This window comes from Ochotona princeps, chromosome 4, assembly GCF_030435755.1.
Source record: "Ochotona princeps isolate mOchPri1 chromosome 4, mOchPri1.hap1, whole genome shotgun sequence".
NCBI lineage: Eukaryota > Metazoa > Chordata > Mammalia > Lagomorpha > Ochotonidae > Ochotona > Ochotona princeps.
The window spans coordinates 68012467-68033721 of record NC_080835.1 but is presented as its reverse complement, the minus strand read 5'-3'; the positions used below and the strand labels follow the sequence as shown (position 1 = coordinate 68033721).

General features: G+C 40.7%; 1 protein-coding gene across 1 annotated transcript in view; it reads right to left on the bottom strand.

Moving 5' to 3' along the window:
• The window catches only part of LOC131480002 (protocadherin Fat 3-like), a 253208-nt gene that overhangs the window by 152548 nt on the left and 79405 nt on the right, over positions 1-21255 (bottom strand). The window lies entirely within an intron of this gene.

Here is a 21255-nt window from a genome sequence, read left to right as displayed (position 1 = left end):
CTGAATGTCAATGCAAACATATTTTGTGGAGGCTCAGTGAATTCACCTTTGACATAGAATTCCCTCATGTTAATTTTCTATGGAACAATGTAGGCCAATCTTCATTACAGTATACTAATCAAAAGACTCAGACAATACTAAATGGCTACCAACAGAGGGCAAGATAACTTATAATCCATCCAAAATATTTTTATTCTTTCCATTGACTGCTTAATAAGTATTTTCTGATCTTTTGGTATAGTGAGAGAAGCTGTCACCAACAACACTGTTATCCCATATGGGTGCTGGTTTGTGTACAAGCTGCCCCACTTTCAATCCATTTCCCAGGTAATGGCCTGGGAGAAGCAGAAGATGACCCAAGAGTTTGGAGCCTTGTAACTCATGCAGGGACCCAGATGAAGCTCTCATCCCAGCCCAAACTGCCATTGTTACATTCTGTGGAGTGTACTACAGGATGGGCACATGCTCTTTCTGTAATTTTCAAATAACCAATTTTAAAAAAAAATGATGTAATGCTAAACAAAACCAAAAAATCAAACATCATATTAAGTGCTATAATATCATACACCCATATGTATAATTTCATGTTTATATTTAAAATGGATTAACAGATTTGGAAGTACATTTGCATTTTCTAATTTGTCTTCTATTAATACTGTGAATCAGTGATTGTATAATTACCTATACAGCTATAACCTTTTAAAGAAATAGTTAAAAGTTTTGCATCTTTTATTGCACTTACTCTGATTAAGATTTAAGTATAACCAAACACAACAAGAACAAGCTAAGCATCGCATGACTCAGCAGAGAGAATTATCCCCAAGAGGCGGCATAAGCTAAGCATTCTTCATTGGTATACTGTTCTCCTCAGCCAAAGGGAGAGATTTTTTTCTAAGTTGTTAAGGAATTATAAAAGGCACGTGCAATTATTTTCATAAGAGATTATTATATTTCATCAGTCTTCAATTTTATGACCATGCATGTTAAAAGAAAAACATTTTCTTACTGCCATTAGTAAAATATAGTATTTTTTAAAGATTTACTTTACTTGGAAATCAAAATTACACAAACAAAAGGGGAGAGTAGGGATTTCTACCCATTGGTTCACATCCAAAACAGTTTATACAGTCCAAAGCTGGGAGCCAGGAGCTTTTTTTCACATTCCCCACAGAAGTGTAGGTGTGCAAGGACTTGGACCACTCTCTGCTGTTTTCTCATGCCATAAGCAGGCAGAGGATCAGAAGAGGTGCTGCCGGGACCCAGCATCATGAATGCCTCCACAGGTGATTAACCTACTATGTCAATATACTGATCCCTCAAGCATTTTTCAATATGGGGCAGGTCCTCTTACATGGTATGTGGAGATGGGGTGTGGGAAGGAGCATGCGGTCACCCAGCAACTTTGCCAATGCTGCCATTTTCCTTTTCTACTCTGTTAAATTTAATCTTCAAAACCAATCTAAAAGATACTGCTTTTCCCAACCACCTATTAGAAAAATCAGATTCAAAGGAGTTAATCTGTTTAGAATATTATTTGGAATACCAAGCTGTATCCCCAGTTGGTAAGCAGCAAAACAAAATGTCAGACCCTGATCTTTCCAGCTCTGAATTCCATTTTGCTCTAGTATGTTGACATTCTGTTTAAATTATTTGTAAACAATGAAATAATTAAGACTCCTAGAAGCACATAATTTAATCCTATTGAGCTAATCAACATGTATTATTAAATAAAAAGCATAAAATCCACCTAGTACCTCTCTGTGGTTATCTCCTTTTTAAAAAATTATTTCCAATTACTGAATGCAAACTTAAAAAGAAATATCCCTAAGAAATTCAGTGGCTTAATGGTATACACTCTTCTCTACCTTATAAAATTCTTTCCTATCCAAGCTTATTAAAGCATGCTATAGCCTTGTTGTAGATGAGAACATTAAATTTCATTTTTCCTATTGCAGAGTGAATTCCAACTCAGGCTTGTTCTATATGGAACAACGTAGCAACACTACCCTTCCAATGTTTTGCAACTCTGCCTTACAAAATACTCAAATGAACACCCTAGATATACATTTGCCTGGCTCTAACTGGGCATAAAATACACTGCTCTCAGACAGTGTGGTACCTACAAAATAATGAATAGCACGTAGAGAAGAGGCCAGGCTGAATACATGGGTTTCATGGAAAGAACAGTAAGGAGAACTGAAAAGCAGAGAGAGCGAAGGAATAACTTTCTGACAGTCCATTTCACATGCAGCTCTGGACCATCAGTCATTAAGAAACAGCGGACATGTGAAGAGTGTGAGAGGAAGACCTTGGGTACTGGCTCAGTGCACCAGCATAGGGATCCAGTCAGATGGCAGCTCAGCACATACACAGAAAGACAATACTGGACTGCAGGTAATTCCAGAGTAAACTCAGGTAGGAAAAGCACACATTTAAGGCTGTTTTGGATTCAGTAGATTCAAGCATTCAAATTAAGAGTAGAGAATCCTGGAGGACCAGTGTGATTGAAGGTGCCTATTTTGCAGTGCACACTCAGGAAAACTATGGATTCAGTAGGCCTCTTGTTAGCAGATGCTAACTGGTGAATGCTTTAGCAATATTCCATGTACCTCAACAATCTTTTATTTCATTATCCAAACTAGCTGCACAGCAATGGAGGCATTTTTTCAGGTCACTATGAGCAGGTTAGAGGGCGACAAGGCTCTCAAGAGGGAACACGATGTCCACGTTACACACTCTCAAAGTGAAACACTAAGGCTGTTCCCACAGGGCTCCAGGGAAATACAAATTCTGTTTCTGCCTCGTTTCCCTCTCGTTGTTTCCAGCTGATGAAACTGCCTGAGAGAGCAGTTCTGCCTGGACTTTGTCCAGGGAGTCTGAACTCCATGGACTTCAGAGAGTGAAACCTCCATGAAGGTAAGAGCAGCTCATCAGAATTTTTCTTCATCTACCTCCTCCCACCCCCACATCCCCAGTCAGAGGCCCTGCTAAAGGAATCCTGAAGGGCAACACCACACTTGTGCATTTCTTTCCCAGCATCCAGTGCTGTCACACTGGAGGTCAACCAGAAGCAAACAGCAGCAGCTTGCTGAGCAGAGCATTACAACACGGATCAACCAGAGGCTCCAAGGCCTTTCACATGCACAAGCTTCCAAGTACCCCAAACAAGTGCATCTTCCTTCAGGGAACCCAATGAAAAAGTTGACAGGCTCCAAGGAGGGGTAAACATCCTGCAGCCTGGTTTTCTGAGTTTACAGATGAGAAAATGCCCAAGGAAAGAAAGCATTTCCCTCTTATCAGGTCTCAGATCTCCCAGATTCAGAGCTAATTCCAAGCCAACACAGGTGACAATCAAATTCCCATTGAGGTATAGCACAATTTCAGAGCCATGGTTTGCCATCACTTGGCAGCGATCTTTGCTTTCATACACCTTATTTCTCTCGCTGGTGCTACTTCTTCCTCTAGGCAGTTAACTGTTTATAAGAAACCGTTTAAGTGCCCCAGGGGCGTAGTTACTTTTACAAATCCTTCTGTGAATCTCTCAAAGCAAAGAAAGCTGTCATAATATGAAAAAGCATCATTCAATTTAACTATTCGAAAATTGGTACCTTTGCATTTTGAGTTTTCCTTTCAGCAAGATCTAGCACTGAAACTCTTTTCTTATAAACCAGAACCAATGGCCTTAAATGTAAACAGAAAATGCCTCAAACAAAGCCTAAATGGCATAGTATTGTTGTGCACTGATATTTGAATTTAATACTAAAAAACTGAGCAAGGCAAAGCTTGTCAGCTTCACCTGTCGAAACTGAAATACCTCTTAAGGCTTTTATATGTTGATTCTTGCAAAAGAAACATAAAAGCCTTATCCAGCACAAATTACTTCAAAACCAAAGTTCTCCCTTTATTTAGGAACTAAAGCAGTGCTAGAAGTTAGACCTGCTCTCAAATTTTCCAAAGTAAATACGAAAACAAAATCCTCATTTCCTTTTTTTTTTACATCAGGTTATACAGCTGTTTAGGTTGTGCTCTCTTTTTTATTATTTAAGGAAAACTGTTGGCTGTTTCCACATCGAGGCTCAACTATGTGTGAAGCCAATGCTATTTCTGATGTTTCTGATGCTCTGCACATTGATTTATTCTGGATTATTTTAAGGCAAGCACTTAGTTCCCAACCTCAGAGTGTATCTCCAATGACTCAGAAACATAACCAATAATTTTTGATGCCCATTTCCAAAGAGATCATTAAGCCATCAATCTTGGAGACATTTATTTCTCAGGGGCTATCCCAGAAGGCTTTCCTATCATGCCCTGCTTGCTGTTAGCATGGGCTTAGTGAGGGGTTCCAATGGGCAGGTAGACCTCTTTCCTCCCTGAATGCATAAATGCCAGAGCTCTGGGAGTGGGAGCAGGGGGCAGGGAGCAGTGAGCATGGAGAGCAGTCTTCAAGATAGCCCCACTGCTAATAGTACCTGTTGTGTTTGCCTTGGCCAGTTGGGAAAGCTCTTTTCTGCCATCATTAACCACCTTCCTTAAATAGCTGAGCTTTCTGAATGGTAAAGCAGGCATCTTAAAAAAACATTCTATTTTCACTCCATGTCTTCTTATCACACATAATTTGGAAAGATTTTATTTTTAACATGACAGAGAGGGTACTCAGGATATATGCTATGATGGGCTGTGAAATCATGACGATACATGGGAAGTCCTGCCTCACAGATCTCCTTGATCAAGAATGACCTGTGTTTGAACTTCAAAAAGAAGGTCACTTCCATACTATGAGAAGCATAGAGCTGTTTGCTGTGATGTAGACCACACAAAGCCAGGGCAGGCAGTGGTTGCCTGACTGCTGAGTTTGAATTCAGATCCTTCATTTACCAGCTGGGCAAGCTTGGGTAATCTATAGAACCTCCCTGTGTCTGTTTCTGCTGTAAAATGAGAGCAATGGTACCTATCTAGCGGGATTTGGATCAACAAATACAAAGCACATAAAATAGCTTATGGCCCACTATAAGAATGCAAACATTTGCCATTATTACCATTAACTAAGGTGGACTATAGAGAAAGCAAAATCAGATCAGAAAACAGGATAGGCAATTTATAATCCCAGGAGAAAAAAGCCACATCAAAAGTAAGGGGAAGAATGTCCTTCATGGACCAAAAGCAAAGGAGGGTACTCCACTAGTTCTGAAAGGCCAAGAAAGTCGAGTTGAACGTAGACTTTGCCACTTAATGGAGCTATTATTTTTAAGCTACTAAGTCTCAGTTTTGGTGTTTTTAAAATGGAGATTACAAGGAGTCTCACTGTGTTTAAGGTTTCACATAGCATCTGGCACAGATTAAGTCATAACTGTTAGCCATCACAATTATTAAGGTTTTCATAAGTAGGGACACAAAATGGAAAACTAAAAACATAATAAATAAAACTGGGCTAAGCATAAAATAACTAGAAAGACCATCCCAAACAGGAAAGTCACCCTTCCACAGACCCCAAACTCAAGTCAGAATATATGGGAGTTAGTGTCTTAAGAGTACCTCTGTGCATGGTGATATGGGCTAAGGGCTCAGTAATCAATTCCAACTCCCTTTGTACTCTGAGTAACAGAGGAAACTGCAGCTGCATTGGGGAGCCACTCCTCAGATCGGTATTTAGTTTTTGAGTGTGAGCAAGGATTCCCTGAGTGATGATGGGTCCCAGCACAGCCAGAGGCTTTTCCTGGTATTGCTCAAATTACCATCCTTCTGGAACTACTTTATGTTCTGGGTCCTTGCTCTTCAAATTAGCTATATACTATCTGCATGATGCACTTGGGAATTAAGTTTTATCCTGCAGCTAATGGTTGTCCTAAAAGAAGAAAAAAAGGTACATTATCATTCTGTGTGCCTAAGTTTTACATAAATGACTGTAATTACATAGGATACTACACTAGGTATGTGAAACAAAATTCATGTCATTCCATGACTCAGGTTATAAAGCCATACATTGAGCAAAGCCATGTAAAGCCTGAGTTTTGCAGCCAAAAGGATCATAAAATTGTCTAACCCAATGCCCTTGTTTTACCAATGAGAAAACAGATTGCGAGAGGTTCTGTGATTTGGACAAAGGCACACAACTTACCAACAGCAACAAAAAAGGCTAAAACTGAACGTGTGCTCTCCACTGGGAATTTGACTCTTATTGCTGTCACCTTCTTTTGGAATTCAAGTCTCTTCCCATACACAAGCTATACCCCTCCTCTCTGGGGACATGGACTCCCCAGCTGCACAGCTGAGCTCTTGAGCTGTAGACTGCAGAAGGAAGCGTCACATGGCTTGTTAAGGCTCAGTCTGCAGGCCTCCATCTGCCCTGCACTTGTGATTCCGTCACTTTGGGCCAGGGCTGCCTGAGTTTACGATTTTGACAGTGTCCAGGTGATTCTGGCCCTGGGAGCATCCCGCAAAGTCACTTTGCCCAATCTTCTATTTATCTGCATGACCTGCTCCGATAATACTCCTTTCCTTATATTTCTTAAAATTTTATACTGGGTAGAACCTCACTAACAGGAAATTTCTGGGTTTTCTTTTTTAAAAGTATGTAAGTGTACTCTTAAAAGGCAAAAATCCAATCAATCATTTCAATGACACTGGTCTAGTCAGCATGTTACTCCAAATAAAAGATGAAAACGAGCACAAAGTCAGAAATAATAATTTGGAGACTAAGAGAAATAGCATTTCTAAACTACATCCACCATTTCCTAAACTACATCCCATGACCCTAACTCATGAGATGTGACTAGGAGAGTTAATACTTGGTTGGACGATAGAGCAACTAAAAAATTCTATATGAAACTCAGGTTGAACAAAGGAAAAGATTTAATTAACTCAGAATTTTGTAGAGCCTTTAATGTATTTCAGTGCAAATCTTCCCTGTCTTCAACCTTTTGTCATCTACAGTAACTTGCCCCGCTTTGCTATCTACACACATTTTATACAAACTGTGATTCTGGAGCTACAATACACAAGATTTTTCTTAAGCTATCTGTTCATGAGTCATGCTCTCCGCTATCACCACCAGCCCTCTCCCTCCACCATCACCACTTGCCCTCTCCCACTGCCACCACCAGCCCTCTCCCTCCACCATCACCACTGGCCCTCTCCCACCGCCACCAACAGCCCTCTCCCTCCACCATCACCACTTGCCCTCTCCCACTGCCACCACCAGCCCTCTCCCTCCACCATCACCACTGGCCCTCTCCCACCGCCACCAACAGCCCTCTCCCTCCACCATCACCACTGGCCCTCTCCCACCGCCACCACCAGCCCTCTCCCACTGCCATCACCACTGGCCCTCTCCCACCGCCACCACCAGCCCTCTCCCTCCACCATCACCACTTGCCCTCTCCCACCGCCACCACCAGCCCTCTCCCTCCACCATCACCACTGGCCCTCTCCCTCCACCATCACCACTGGCCCTCTCCCACCGCCACCACCAGCCCTCTCCCTCCACCATCACCACTGGCCCTCTCCCACCGCCACCACCAGCCCTCTCCCTCCACCATCACCACTGGCCCTCTCCCACCGCCACCAACAGCCCTCTCCCTCCACCATCACCACTGGCCCTCTCCCTCCACCATCACCACTGGCCCTCTCCCACCGCCACCAACAGCCCTCTCCCTCCACCATCACCACTGGCCCTCTCCCTCCACCATCACCACTGGCCCTCTCCCTCCACCATCACCACTGGCCCTCTCCCACCGCCACCACCAGCCCTCTCCCTCCACCACCACCACTGGCCCTCTCCCACCGCCATCACCACCAGTTCTCTCCATCCATCAGCACCACCAGCTCCCTTCCACCACCGCTCTAGACACATGCACCTACACTGCCAATTTGAGTGTCTGGTGGAATACTTTTGAGGCAACATTGATTGAGTCTAACGCAGGTATTGTAGCTTAGACAAGTCGAACATCAACCTGGAAAACTTTGGATGTGAGTATAATTCTAGGGCTCTTGTGGTTAAGTCATTTATTCTTCCTACATCATAGCATGGTATTGAAATTTTAATTTTAACTGAGATTTGTACCTGAAGAAACTGTTCCAACATTTGTTGTAGAAATATATTCCATATTGTAAATGAAGAATGAGTTAATTGCTCCACATTTTGCTCTGCTGTTTCCCCATTAACAACAAACCAGAAGAGACTTTGCACACTTCTATGAGCTAAAAAGATGGACATAAGGGGAGAACTGTATTAATACTCCATTATATACCCACTCATTTTCCTAAATCTCTTAGGTAGTTTTACTTAGTCAAAGGCCTGAATCAATTTGGCAAATAAAAAAATACCCTGAAATGCAAAACTTAAATTCATACATTGCCCTTCTCTGGAAATTTGTACATCTTGAATCCATGTCTAAGTGAAGGTTCAAATGAAAGAAGAGTATTTGATTAGTAAGGATATAATATCACCTTTTGTCATTCTGCACAAGGAAAAAAGAAATCCCAAGCCAAATACCCAAATTTGCCAACCAGTCAAATGGACCATTACCCAAACTCTACACTTCATAATAATAATACTGTAAATTCCAACTTTCTTCCAATGGCGCAAATATTTCTGTTGTCTCAAAGTGGTCTCTCAGTAGAGAAGTCAGTCAGCATGAAGCAAGCATAAATCAAGTTGGTTCTGAAGAAAATGGACGATCCAGCCACACAGTGGCAGTATTATGAATACCCTCCTTTATTTTCTCCCCAGGTGCTGGAAATATTTCCATACAACACTAGGTAATGTCAAGTATCATTTCATCAGTAAATGTTTCAAATTCAGGAGTAATTCAACCAGGGGCTATCAGGAGGAAAGATTAGCATGTTGTTCAAGTCTTTTAAAAAATCATTTCTCCCTCTGGAGAAAGAAATTCATCATAGTGTAAGAGAAAAAAATACATAGAATATAATTTGCTCCTATGCTTGACTGTCTGAGAAAATGTTCCAGAAAAATGCATGATTTCACTACGTCTCTGGTGGGCCATCCTGACACAAACCAAAGCCTAAATATATTAGTATTCTCCTATGCCCAAGTTAAAAGAAAGCCCTTTTGCTGTGACAGCATTTGCTTTGGACTGACTGAGAGAAAAGGTCTTACACACAGTTCTCGTTGCAGAGGTGGTTTGAGAAAGCAGGGCACTTACTACCCAAGGCCCTGATCGCTCTTCGGACACAGTAGATACTTCCTTCCCTTTCGCACTTGTGCCATCTGCCACATTTACAAAAGTGAACACTCATCCCATTTGCCATTCCCCTTGAAAAAAATAAATCATCTGCAAGGAAGAGGGTGTTGCAGTAAAGCCAGGAGTCAGGAAAGCAGAATGGGAAGGTGTTTCCACCCTGCACCCACTTCCTGCTGAGAAAAATGAGGCCATGCAGGATAAGAAAAGCCATCGGCATGGGCATACGAGCCCTCCCACATGAATCAAGCAAAGGGGTATCTGGTGTTCCTTTTCCAATGACTTGAAACTCCAAAGGAAAAGGGGATGACAATGATAAAACTCCTTGATATTTCAGGAGGATTCAGAAAGACAAGATGCTAGAATTCCATTCTACTTCTCCCCAAGTTCACATAGCTCGCACTTTGGACAAGGGAAACCCCATAGGCTGAGGGAGACTCTGCCTGGAAGTGCCAGTCTCTGGCTACATGTCGCCACTAGAATATAAAGCAGTGTCAATGAGCTCATACATGGAAGGTAAACAGCGTAGAATTGCTAAATAACTCTAATGAGAAGAGATGCTTATTTCTCAACAATAATACATGTGTGTTAACAGGTTGTGGAGAAAGAAAACTTGTACAAGACATAAGTGGCTGAGATTTTAATCTTAGGAAGCAATCCTAACCAAAAAATAATTAAAATAGAATATAAATCAGTAAAGGTAACATAACAGTAGAACAAATGAGAGGAAGAATACACGATGGAGAGAGGAAGAAACTGTAACATGAGAGAAGACAAAGATGATGATTTGGATTCAGGCAAGATTTAAGACATCCTGCATGTGGGGATCAAGAAATGCAGTCTGGAAGTTTGCTGACAACCCAGAAATCTTGTCATTCTCACTTGTTCACAATGCCATCACGGAAAGTATGTCTTAGTAAGTAAGAAAAATGCAAATGTGATTTCTTCAACTCTCCCTTGTTCCCCATTAATGTTATTTCTTATTGACTGATGTTTGTATGCTACGCTGCCTGGATTAGTGCTCAGCACTAATGAGACCAAGGTTACCAGTTCCGTTTTCACCTGGGACTACCCCATCTTCCTAGAGCATGTCAGCAAAGACAGCTTTCAGCTCGGCTCCGTCTCAAGTGAAAACCCCAAAGCTGCAAAAGAGTCAAGCAGGTCTCTTCTATGCTCACTTAAGAAAACAATTCCTTTGTGGCAGGAAATGGTCTAATGTAGTTATATTCAGTACACAACGGTTGAAGAAGTTATCTATGGAACCTAACTAGTTTGTTTTTCAGCACAAACCATGTCCACCCTGAGATTCTATCTCCGGGACAGATTACTGCCCCAAAGCAGCCACAGACAGACAAGATGTGAAAACACTGAGACCCAACAAGATGTGGTTCCCTGAGGCCAAGAGATTTCTGGAGAAGACGGGCAATGCAGGTCAATGGATCGCACCCTAAGTGACATCAAATGGCTTTTCCAGCCCTCTGCGACTTCTGCTGCATGCCTCAATTTTTGAAGAATTAAAGCCAAGGACAGGTGAGCAAGGGAAGAGGCTTCCTGAGACACTTTGTATCTTCATAATGAAGATCCACTATCAAGGATAAGACCCTTGTCTTACTCCCCCAAACTCCTCTCTTAGAAAAGCTGATTTTTTAAAAAAGAAAAGCAAGAAGTGAGCAAGAAATCAATGCAGGTTCAAAAGTAAGCAGCCATCTGTGTAAGAGATGCTCACCAACGCACTATGGTCCTAGCTTGACCAGAGCACTCCCAGTACAACCAACCAGCCACATACTTGTCAATTGAATGAGAAGGCTGCATTTCAGTCTTCTGAAACTTGTCAATGCAGTTGAATAAAGTTTCTCCTTCAGTGTTTTTGGGGCCTCATCTCAAATCATATTCAAATTTCTGAGCACACTGGCTTCTCTTTTCTACTGGCAGAGTAATTCTTGTCTCAGATGGTTTGCTTGAGCTTCCCCTAAGATAAGCCTCTCCCCTTTTCCCGATTCCCAACACACACAGGCACATATTCACCTCAAGCTTTGTATTCCTAAAATCCCCAAGACTACCTCAGTTGTATCATAAGAGAACTCACATCTCCCTTGCAACATTACAATCCTAATGATTTTGTACAAAGACTATATGATGAATTTCTGCTAACCCAATATGACTACAAATTATTGAAATATAACGGCTATCTTTGATGCAAGTTCTTGTTCTACTCCAAACATAGTGGGTACTTACTAAATATCTGTTATTTATGTGTAACATAGATATGTTATAAACTCCAAGAAAAAACAGGCCTCATGAGGAGGAACCCCGAGATAAAGGGAAATTCTGTCCTGTAGGAAATATTTGACAAACAATGCAGACACTTTTTGGCTGCTACAGTGAGGATAAGGGATCTAGTGGGTACAGGTTAAAGACATTGCTAAATGTTGCACATAAGACAGTCTCTAGAATTAACTGCCTTAAAATGTCAGGAATGTTAAGGTTGAGAAATTCTAGATTAGCCAAACGGATGCAGTTAAACTCAGAAGGCTACAGCCAAGAATGACAGAAAAGCCAGCTTCTAAGAATGGCTGCTCAGCCAGAGCACTGCACTGAGAATCTCTGCTGCTGTGGCTGTGACCTTCCTGGGAGAAAGCCCCGATGAGGTCAGCTCGTGGAAGCTGTAGCTAAAAATTGGGTTCCCCTCTGCAGTGGCTGGGATGACTTTTTATCTTCCAATGTGATCCTGCCTGGGTTCTTCCAGGAATGAGGGGCTTCCCGAGTCTTTGGTGGCAGAACTATTTGACCTGACTTCTACAGGAAGCATTCACGTGTGGCACAGCCATCAGTCACCCTGACAGCTAAAGTCCCCATCTGCTCCCGGGGACTAATGTTCTCCACTTTTCAACCAAGCTGACTTGGATCTCACTCTTTACAGAAGCATTTATTCTGCCAACACAATCAAGACCCTGGAAGATCAATCTTTCCAGGTCAACACGGGGCCATGGCTCCAGAGGTTTACATAATTTTCTCTGCATAACTACGAAGGCCACAGCCTCTCAAGCATTCAAGAGGCCTCACTTAGCAAGACTTTAGAGGAATATTTTTCCCTGCAGCCTGGTTTATGAGGCAGTTGCTGTCAAATGCTACCCTGGATTGAGAAACCAAGCTCCAAGTCCCACAGTTCTACTCCATAGTATACCAACAGTTTTTAAATGTCCTTGAATAGCAACAGTTGCTGGCAAATAAATGGAGCTTTTTCTCCAACAATCCTTAAACCAAACCTACTCATTCCCCATAGTTGGGTAGTTTTTCTCTAGTCCGCCCTTTGGGTATATATGTAGTCAAGAACCACATATACATTTTGCCACTAATTATGTATTACAAATAAATAGTTTGCACAAGCATATGTAAACTCTGACATGCGGAAGCAGCAATTTTGAGCATCCATAGCAGCTGTTTTGGGACAGCTGTACAGGGAAGCTGATGAGAATTCAGATGAAATTTGTTTTAAAATCCCACAAGAATGAGAGGAGGTTTGCTTAACCTTCACCAAACTGTACTCCACCGAAGGGGTTGAAATCTGAATTTTCCTTTAGAACAGATTTCCACTGTTTTGTTTAACATGCTTTCCCTACTTCCCCCTTTTAACTAAAAAAGCAGCTTAGTGATTTTTACCATCAGGAGCAAATGTCATCCAGCCACTCACTATAAATGTAAGCCCAGAAATGTGCTAATGCCCATGTGTTACTAGCAAATGCTACAAGGCAAAAAGAAAATGACATTAATAAAGAATTAAACAGCAGAGAAATCTGCACACCATGTAATTCATGTTCCGAGGCTACTACCACTAAGCTGTATCATTGTCTTTAAGAACCGCTGTACTTTATGTCAAAAAGCAAAATGTTAACTCTCAGTCTCAGTAAATAATGCCAAGGTGTTCTACTACTTACTCTTAGAACAAGTGTTTTAATTAGTAAAAGTTGAATAGAATCAATGTACTGAACTAGAAATTTGGGTGTCTACTATCATTTGTTTCACAAAGTGTCTGCAAGGTGAAATTCCATGAATTCCAGAAATATTTGTTGAGTTGGAATATAATAACAATAGCTAACACAGAATAAACATTAGTCACACTGCCAGACCTTGTGAATTACTATGACATCCTTTAGATAACTTAAAGCCTTATGATTCTGGAGTTTGGATGTTAGCACTAGCGAGGTTTCGCTTCAGTTTAGAGTTATAGCCCTGGCACTGATGTGTAACAATGGAAGTCATTGTTGAGGAGAGAGTCCAGGTCTACACAAAAACAGTCACAGTACTTTTATAGCTTGAAATTATTTACAAATAATTTTTGGAAGAATATGCTTTCATGGACATCAACAAACATGACTTCATAGTTCAAGGTTATTTGGTTTTATGATCAAATAACTATTCATTATTTGAATTTAAAGTGACTCAGAAATTCAGTTCTATTCTAGGTCATCCTTAAATAGTTATCTCAACCAAGTCAACCTGATATAGATAGGAGTTATTTGTATAATTTTGCTCTTGGTAATTCATGTATAAATAAAATACATGCACGCAGGTTCCAACACTTATCAGTCTAACACTTTTGAAACTGCAAGTGACTTCAGAGTGACTTTCTTGTTCTAAGTTTCTTCATTCATCTTCTCTGACTCAATTTTAATTCCATTTTCATTTTTCATATTATACTCATTGTTTATATAAGGTATTGCATCCTCTTGATGCTGAGCTAGAACTACCTGAAACTTCGCCTGCAAATTGAACAGTGTCAACATTCTTAACATTGTTGCGCTCTAAACTTAAAAATGTGTAATACTATCAACTGTGCGCTACATGCTTTTTTAAACTACTGTATGTATATATGTCAGTTTCTGCAAGATTGGTGCTTTTCAGTATCTTCATACTAGATTCATATGCTGCCACACAATGCAGAACACTTACATTTTTTACACCAGAATCACATGTTTTTTGGTTTTTGGATATTTGGTTTTCCAAGGAGGAAGGGAGGGAGGGAGATCAATTATTACAAATTACATGATTGCAAACATGTACCTGACTCAGGCTCAAGAAAGTATAGAATAATTCTAATACAAGACCTCTGTCCATCATCCTATTGATTGTAAAATGCTCATCGCCTTTCAGGAAAGTCACAATCAACCAATTAACCCAAGTAAAAGTCAGACAGTGCAACTGTCAATTTGAGATCCTTTGGGAATTCTGCACACATTCAGAGTCCAAATCAGAAGGTGATGGCATGTGCTGGAATTTCCACTGCTTTAAAACACAACAAAATCAAACAAACAAAATCAAAATGATACTTGGGTTCCTCATGTAGATCACCAGATGATGGATCCAACACTCAAGATGGGAGTAACGTTTACAGTAAGCAGCTAAGAGGTTCCTCTGGGTCTAACATTGCCTTTTTGGCATCATCAGACATTTGCTCTACTAGGTGTTTCCCCTTTCTGGTACATACAGAGCTCACCAAGAGTCTGGAAACACAGTCCCCTCCAGTGAAGACATCCAGTCTAATTAATGGTGAACACCCAGGGCAGAACCTTCAGCTCAACATCCACTCACTTAAACCTAATTGAATAGTGACCAATTCTTATCTGAGTCAGTTCTGCTCGGCCAGGAGACAGAAGCTCTGAACAGGTTCCACAAATGCTGGCCTGGGGCTGCTTGAAAGTCTTTCCATAATTGATCCAGTTATCTTTTCTCCTTGAGGTGGTGTTTTCCACATTCTACCACGACAGAATCACAAGTAAGACATGAATGGCATTACTCTCATGTAATGCAAACTCTTAGTCGTGTGCAGAATCACTCCCATACATTCCCTCTATCTGCCTGAAATTAAAAGCAGGAGGAAAGAAAATCATAACATACTTGCAAACATTGTATAATTGATCAACTGCTGTGCTTTTGACTCTTAATTTTCTGACCTAATGCCATCTTCATCACTAAAGACAAAAATTTTAAAAAGTTTCTCTCACTTGTAGCTTTTTTTAAAACTTTGTTTCTATTGAGCCAGTCCAGGAAGGGTCAAAATTAAAGAGAAACTTCTGGAAGAGCATCAATGCTGTGTAGCACATGAGCGTGAGCTCAATGGAGAGGCTCAAACATCTTTTCATTTTTTCAGAGACATTTCACTGCTGTCTTGATAGAAATAAAAAAAATACACTTTTAAATTAAAGACATGCAGTTGTGAAGCACAAGTAGAAAAATAGCAATTTGAACATGACTGGCACTTAAAAGAAACTTGTACATTCTTGCTAGTTGGTACTTCAACACCAGAATTTTGGAAAAGTTCCAAAAGTAGAAGCTTCAAATTCCATGGAAGGTAAGAAGGTTCCAACAGGAAACACATACATAAACAGAAAAGAGAACAAGGTGGATGTGCTGAGACCTGCACACAGATTAATCATTTCACCTCCCTACTGGTCACAGTTGTAGCCAGGGCTAGCCCTGTTCTTGAATCCTTGACTTCTTCACTAGAATCCTGTTCTTCCAGGTAACCCAACCACTAGCACTAATGGTGAACTAATAATGCTTATATGGTATAATGAAAATGTAAAACATGCAGAGGTTATGGTTACATTAAATATAAGCACTTTTACAAATGGTGTATTACAGACCAATAGTATTCCAATCTCAAACACATGAAATAGTTCTACTTGGAATCACACACCAGCTGAGCAACCTTCAGTTGGCTATTTCACCTCTTCAATCTCCCCCAATCTTTTGGGGAGTGCTTATAACATAACTAGCTGGCCTTTTATTCTGCAGATTTTCAGCTCAATTTCCAGTCATTATAATATATAAACATAATGCTAAGGTTCTTGGCAAGGTCTAGGAACCATCAATTATCTAAAATTCCCATTTTTTATGCTTGAAATCATCTGAACTCCACTGCTGTTATATGTACCAGTTTGGCAATTCAACTTACTGCAGCCAATGTTTTGTGAAACACCTACCAGATACCTACTACAGGGAGCTTAAGGAAGGGAAAAGAATGCCAACAGGACATGGTAGGCACCATACAGTTGGGATAAAAACACTAGCTGCTATACAGGAGCATAAATACCGTAACCTCACAGTGGAGGAGGTGTTGAATAATGCCAGGCATTGTGATCATGGACCCCTCATGCACAGTGTTACAGTTATCCTCATCATCAACTCATGATGTAGCATTACGTCTAATTTCCAGATGACACTGAGATTTGAAGAGGTTCAGCTCCTTGGCTGTGTTCTCATTCACACATGGAAGAGCTAGAATTCTGGATACATCTGACTTCAATGTTTAGGTCCTCATATTCTCATCTCAGAGGACAAAACGAATTCTGATTACTGATTGAATCTTTCTGCCTTCAAATCCAGAGGGAGCAAAGGAAGCAACAACAGATGTGGGAACGTGCAAGGCCTGAGAAGCTACCCATGACCCAGTTGAGTGGGACTACAGAAGGCACTGCAATGCAATAAAGATTGTGATCCTGACCAAGAGGCTATGCTGGAAGCTCTTGCCCAACTACCCATCAAGAAAGAATCAGGATGGAAATTAAACAGCCTGGTACGATGGTTCAGTAGTTAAATCCTTGCCTCACAGGCTCTGGGATCCAATGTGAATGCCAGTTTAAGTCCCAGATGCTCCACTTCCCATTCAGCTCCCTGCTTGTGGCCTGGGAAAGCAGTAGAGGATGGCCCAAAGCCTTGGGATCCTGTATTAATGTGGGAGACCTGGAAGAAACTCCTAGTTCCTGGTTCTGGCTTCGGATGGGCTCAATTCTAGCAGTTTTGACCACTTGGGGATGATCTTTCTATCTCTCCCTCTCTCTGTAAATTTGACTTTCTGATAAAAATAAATGTTAAGGAGTGACTGAAAAGACCAGGCAACGTGGAGTAATATATAAAGCCACTGCCCATAGCACCAGAATCCAAAATGGGCACCAGTCTGAGTCCTGGCTGTTCAACTTCCAATTTAGCTCCCTACTAACACTGCACAAAATGGCCAAAGCTCTGCACCCACGTGGGAGACCCAAAGCAAGCTCCAGGCTATTGGCTCTGGGCTGTCCCAGTTTCAGCTCCTGTGGCCGTTTGGAGAATGGAGCAGTGGATGTAAGAGCTCTGTCCCCTGAATTCTTTCCCCTCCCATCCTGTACCCCAAACCCACCCAAATACTCACTCTCTGTAACTCTGCTATTCAAATAATAGTAATAATAATATTAAGTCTTTGAAAACGATGAAAGTGGTTCAAGGTCAATATTGTGGCACAGTGGATGTGGCACAGCCTCCATGATGTTGGCATCCCATTTAATTCCAGTTTGTGTCCAAGCATCTCAATTTCTGATCCAGCTTCCTGTTCATGTGCCAGAGAAAGCAGCAGAAGATGGCCCAAGTGCTTAGGCCCTGCATTAACTTGGTAAATTTGAATGGCATTTCTGACTCTTGGCTCCAGTCTGGCCCAAGTCCTGCCACTGTGATTCTTCACCAACTATACCAACAGACGGCATAATTCTGAACCCCATCCTCTCCTCGCTTTGCCAGTTAGTCTGTCAAAGTATTAAGTCTCACAAAGAGAATAAAGAACTCTTATTCTTTTAAAACCAAGGTACAAATCCAGTCTTTCATCAACTTTTAACTTCATTATGTTGTTACTTTCACACTGCTCAAAACAAGAAAATAAGTATCTCAGATCTGGAGCATCTCAGTTCTTGATGAAGGCAGAGAAGTAAGGACATGGTTTACAGCCACTTTGGCTAGAAAGAAGAACAGCTGTTCCTCCTTTTATTTCTTTGGTTGCTTGGTTTGTTTGGCTGAAGTAACACTGAGCACCCACCTTGGTGGCTATGTCCAGTACCATGATACCACTATCTTCATTTCATGCGTTTCTGCTAAGCCGTTATTTTGTTAAGCTATATTATGCAACCTGCCTGAAAATATTTATTCAGATCAGAACGGTTCTTTTAATAGCTGAGATTTTTATGGAACTCTCATTTAGAAAAAATAAAGAAAGCAAACCTTAGGTGCACTGTGTTTAATTAGCCTTTCAACCATAGACAATGTTTAGCTGTGCAGGAGTACTAAGTAATACTGAATTACTCTTGATCCTACCTCTTAGAGATAAGCTGAAAACTTATTTCAACTAGTGCTCCTAACTATACATTTTATTTGACATGATCAAATATTTAATTGGTTTTTATTTTCTTAAATATTTACAGTTGTAATATTCAATATCATTTCAATATTTGCAAATGTAGCTGTACATGTTTTATACACACACACACACATCCTTTATTTCTATCAGTGTTTCTAACCAAAAAAAATCCTCCTTTTACACCAATTACCATAATTTGCAAACTAAAGTCAATGGAAACCCATTAAAACACTTCACGTTATTCAATATTTGCTATCTATCAGATATTTAAATCTGTCCTTTTCAAAGTACCAACCTTCCAAATAATAAAACAATTATGCAGTTTTCAGACATAATAGCAACAGTCAAATGAGTATTTACACAAATAAGCAGCAATGAGGCAATAAAATACTTCGTTTTTTTTTGCATATGTTTGCCCATTACCCAACACTATGGACTCAGAGAACATAATAAACCTAAGGCATGCAGCAGAGCTGCCATGGAGCTGGGAGATATGAGCTGCACTCCTGTTTGCCTTATGACTTGATGCAAAATACTTATCTCTGATCTTGCTTCTGTTTACCTATCTCACAGAAATCATGCATGTGAAAGTACATTAAAATTTCACACATTGGACCACTCACTGCACCACTTAGGGTGCTGAGCACAAGGGGCAAAAATGGCCCAGCTCAGTGTCTAAAAGCAGAAGGTAGCAGAGCTATGATAGCACTGCTACACCCCCTACCCCCAAACAGGCAAAGAAACAATCTTAGGAAATCAGGAGAGAAGACAGTTCCCAGGAATTAATGCCAAATTCTACCATCAGTAAAGCTAGACTTGCAGGCAGCATGTGGCACAGGAGCTACCCACAGCCTGGTACATATGCATCCCATTTCAGAGTGTCTGAGGTCAAGACTCAACTCTGCTTCCAATTCCAGCTTCCTGCTAGTGCAAATCCTGAGACAACAGGTGATGGACAGGTCCATGGGGTCCTTGCCACCCACATGGGAGACCTGAAATGAGTTCCTTGTTCCCAACCCCACACTTCAGTCTGGAGTTACATTTTCAAAACTGAGCCACTAAATAGATTTGTCTGCTTATTTCTGTTTTTTCTGCCTGTCTGCCTGCCTCTGCCTCCTTCTCTCTCCCTCTCTCCATCCTCTTCTCTCTCTGCTCTAAAAGAAACATTTTAAAACAGAAAATGAAATCTAGAAAAAGCACTGCTTTACTTTCAAGCATACAGGAGTCCTGTGACATTTCAAAAAATAGCATCCTATGTTTACCTGTGTGAGACACACTGTCTTATTCCCATATTTAAATAACCTGAAGGTCCCACCTGTGCCTAAGAGAACATGCATCCCCTACTTTCTCATTTCACTATGATATGTACACTGGTTTACAACTTACTCTTGCCTGCCTTTTGCTAAGGATTTCCAAAGATAACCTTAAAACATTAAAATTCCAAAGTCATTTTAATATTTGATTTTAACAACATGACATATCTGGTGACCATCAAAAATACATTTAAATGAGGTTCAAGGTTATCAGCCACTGGTAAGCACATTTTATACTGTCACCTACTGAGCAAGTTTCACTTCTTGATATTTTATTAACTATAGAAATTGTTGAAGTCAAGGCTCGAAAAAGCTACAAAACCAGTAAAGTAGACAGGTTTCTGTTATTGCTTATTTGTTTTTAAAGGCGGTTCTTTATTTATTTATTTGCATCCGGCAACAGCCTCCCTTTTGCAACCTGTTCAGAACCCTTTCCATGAAGCTCCTAGACCATCACAAAAGAGCCTGGTGCTTGTGCAACCATTATACCCTCTGTTTGCTGTCTGAGACAAGGAACAAAGAAAGATAGGTGCCCAGCAACAGCAGCTTAACAGGAAAAATTTAAGCTGGCCTCAAGTTCCAGAAGCTGACATCAAAACAAGTTAGCCAGCAGAGTCTGTTTCTTCTCTCCTCCCCCGCCAGCACCACCATTCCCACCACCCCAGAACTCCTCAAATCCTTGAGACTCAGCTAGCTCAAGGTTTTAACTACTAAGATTGTATTCCGTGCCAACAGGAAACTTAGCAATGTATCACTGCAGAAGGACTAATGCCTGTCCAGTGACTGTTTGCAAAGATCCGTTTCCCATAGACTGCTCCAAGGTCCAGTTTTCGAGATGTGAGATTTAGGGTAACGGAAAAGTCACAAGTCTTTGTGGTAGGTAAGTGACAAAGGCAGTAGATTACTGTCCAGTGCATGTCTCAAAACATCCTTCGTTTCCCAGAAACAAGGGGTGAAATATTTTTTTGATCCATCTGAAATTCCACAATTTTATTTGAACAGGTAAAGAAGCAGTATAGGAGCACTTTGAGATTCTAACAGGGACATTTATATTCCAGTTTATGATATTGCAGGTAAAATTGGAGAATAGATAATTTATATGAGACCATCAACCAATGTCTATTGGGTACCTTCTGGGTGCACTGCCAACTGGAAAGACAAAACAGTAACAGATAATACAATTTTATCCCTTAAAAAGCTTAACATCATATCTTTCTCTACTGTAGGTAAAATGCAATTCAAACTTCCCTACTAATATTATAATTCTTATCAATGTTATTTATTATGCCAAGTCCTTCCAGATACAATGAAGCAAAGTCAAAGTTGTATCAGCATTAGAAGAAACATCATCAACATCAGAAAGAAATCCACAAAGGTAGGCTTTCAAAAATGTATAGCACCAACATTTTATAATCTCTGCCATCTTCACAAGGTTTTTCTATGTTATTCAGGAAATTTTCAAATACACAGCCTGATTTTTTTTCAGCTGTAGAAGCTGAAGCTCAGCAGTTCAGTGACTTGGGCAAATTAGCCTGCTCAGAGCAAGAACTAACATCCCAGATAGCTGGTTCACAGCAACCTTGAT